The sequence below is a fragment of the Labrus mixtus genome, chromosome 22 (genome assembly GCF_963584025.1).
Source record: "Labrus mixtus chromosome 22, fLabMix1.1, whole genome shotgun sequence".
Classification (NCBI taxonomy): domain Eukaryota; kingdom Metazoa; phylum Chordata; class Actinopteri; order Labriformes; family Labridae; genus Labrus; species Labrus mixtus.
This window is the reverse complement of record NC_083633.1, coordinates 7195241-7197740: the sequence shown is the minus strand read 5'-3', so window position 1 is coordinate 7197740 and position 2500 is coordinate 7195241. Positions and strand designations below refer to the sequence as shown.

At 46.8% G+C, this 2500-nt stretch overlaps 5 non-coding genes across 5 annotated transcripts; all 5 read left to right on the top strand.

Moving 5' to 3' along the window:
• Positions 1-232: 232 nt before the first annotated feature.
• On the top strand, positions 233-304 carry trnag-ucc (transfer RNA glycine (anticodon UCC)). The gene has a single exon. It is a non-coding gene; the product is annotated as a tRNA-Gly (tRNA).
• Positions 305-922: 618 nt separating this feature from the next.
• Positions 923-1004, top strand: trnas-uga (transfer RNA serine (anticodon UGA)). Its single transcript has one exon. It is a non-coding gene; the product is annotated as a tRNA-Ser (tRNA).
• A 264-nt stretch (positions 1005-1268) lies between these two features.
• On the top strand, positions 1269-1340 carry trnag-ucc (transfer RNA glycine (anticodon UCC)). The gene has a single exon. It is a non-coding gene; the product is annotated as a tRNA-Gly (tRNA).
• A 618-nt stretch (positions 1341-1958) lies between these two features.
• trnas-uga (transfer RNA serine (anticodon UGA)) lies at positions 1959-2040 on the top strand. The gene has a single exon. It is a non-coding gene; the product is annotated as a tRNA-Ser (tRNA).
• Positions 2041-2304: 264 nt separating this feature from the next.
• trnag-ucc (transfer RNA glycine (anticodon UCC)) lies at positions 2305-2376 on the top strand. The gene has a single exon. It is a non-coding gene; the product is annotated as a tRNA-Gly (tRNA).
• The last annotated feature ends 124 nt before the right edge of the window (positions 2377-2500 follow it).

Here is a 2500-nt window from a genome sequence, read left to right as displayed (position 1 = left end):
TGTTGGACTACAGACACTTCGGAGTAGTGAGGTATGCAGATCCCTGCAGCAGCAGAAGAAATTGAAGACGTGTTGAAGAGAGAGTGATTTTCTGCTTAACGAGCTTCCTTGCGTGGCTTCAAATGTTCTTGCACAATCTCAGTAAATATGGCTCATTGATGGATGCATCAACAGTGCTTGCTACAGTCCAGTCCGAGCACCAGCTTTGCTACACAAAACCCCTCTCCATGTAGCGATAGTGGTATAGTGGTTAGCATAGCTGCCTTCCAAGCAGTTGACCTGGGTTCGATTCCCAACTATCGCAGCTAGTTTCTTCGTGTCCTCCAGAGTACAGAATCTGCTTGTGTTGTTCTTTCCTACATGTTGGGCCAAGGATAGTGGTTGGGTTGTCGTGGCCGGGTGTTTAAGGCGATGGACTTGAAATGCATTGGCTTTTGTCTGAGCAGGATGGTATACTGCCGACAATGTTATTTCTCATGTTGCATCTGCAGTGGTAGAGCGCATGCTTTGCATGTATGAGGCCCCGGGGTTCAATAGCCGGTGTCTCCATCAGCATAACTTCTGCTGACCTCGTCTTCAACTCTCCAAATGTGTGAGCTGAACATGTTCCACACAAGAAGTACATTCTCTTTGAACTTGGAGGGTTACATGCAGTTCGCAACAGCCTGCAGTAATTGACACAGCTCTTCTCAGAAGGCAAAGGTTCCTTTCTTGCACTCAGCGTTGCTATACATTTTCTGTCATGGCTAGCACATATTTCCCTCCATTTAATTTCATTTCAAGGTGTGTATTGAGGGTAATATGGCCCTTGGAAAAAAAGAAGGCTTTTTGAAACAGGGATTTTGAGGCAGTTTGTGAAAGGGAAAATCGAGGCTCCATATGTTGTTGACTATGCGTGGATCTAAGGGGTACATCCAGCGTTGTTGTTGTGGCCGAGTGGTTAAGGCGATGGACTTGAAATCCATTGGGATCTCCCCGCGCAGGTTGGAATCCTGCCAACAACGAATGACAGTTTTAATCTCTCGGCGCAAATCACTGTTGGACTACAGACACTTCGGAGTAGTGAGGTATGCATATCCCTGCAGCAGCAGAAGAAACTGAAGACGTGTTGAAGAGAGAGTGATTTTCTGCTTAACGAGCTTCCTTGCGTGGCTTCAAATGTTCTTGCACAATCTCAGTAAATATGGCTCCTTGATGGATGCATCAACAGTGCTTGCTGCAGTCCAGTCCGAGCACCAGCTTTGCTACACAAAACCCCTCTCCATGTAGCGATAGTGGTGTAATGGTTGGCATAGCTGCCTTCCAAGCAGTTGACCTGGGTTCGATTCCCAGCTATCGCAGCTGGTTTCTTCGCGTCCTCCAGAGTACAGAATCTGCTTGTGTTGTTCTTTCCTACATGTTGGGCCAAGGATAGTGGTTGGGTTGTCGTGGCCGGGTTTTTAAGGCGATGGACTTGAAATGCATTGGCTTTTGTCTGAGCAGGATGGTATACTGCCGACAATGTTATTTCTCATGTTGCATCTGCAGTGGTAGAGTGCATGCTTTGCATGTATGAGGCCCCGGGGTTCAATAGCCGGTGTCTCCATCAGCATAACTTCTGCTGACCTCGTCTTCAACTCTCCAAATGTGTGAGCTGAACATGTTCCACACAAGAAGTACATTCTCTTTGAACTTGGAGGGTTACATGCAGTTCGCAACAGCCTGCAGTAATTGACACAGCTCTTCTCAGAAGGCAAAGGTTCCTTTCTTGCACTCAGCGTTGCTATACATTTTCTGTCATGGCTAGCACATATTTCCCTCCATTTAATTTCATTTCAAGGTGTGTATTGAGGGTAATATGGCCCTTGGAAAAAAAGAAGGCTTTTTGAAACAGGGATTTTGAGGCAGTTTGTGAAAGGGAAAATCGAGGCTCCATATGTTGTTGACTATGCGTGGATCTAAGGGGTACATCCAGCGTTGTTGTTGTGGCCGAGTGGTTAAGGCGATGGACTTGAAATCCATTGGGATCTCCCCGCGCAGGTTCGAATCCTGCCAACAACGAATGACAGTTTTAATCTCTCGGCGCAAATCACTGTTGGACTACAGACACTTCGGAGTAGTGAGGTATGCAGATCCCTGCAGCAGCAGAAGAAATTGAAGACGTGTTGAAGAGAGAGTGATTTTCTGCTTAACGAGCTTCCTTGCGTGGCTTCAAATGTTCTTGCACAATCTCAGTAAATATGGCTCATTGATGGATGCATCAACAGTGCTTGCTACAGTCCAGTCCGAGCACCAGCTTTGCTACACAAAACCCCTCTCCATGTAGCGATAGTGGTATAGTGGTTAGCATAGCTGCCTTCCAAGCAGTTGACCTGGGTTCGATTCCCAACTATCGCAGCTAGTTTCTTCGTGTCCTCCAGAGTACAGAATCTGCTTGTGTTGTTCTTTCCTACATGTTGGGCCAAGGATAGTGGTTGGGTTGTCGTGGCCGGGTGTTTAAGGCGATGGACTTGAAATGCAT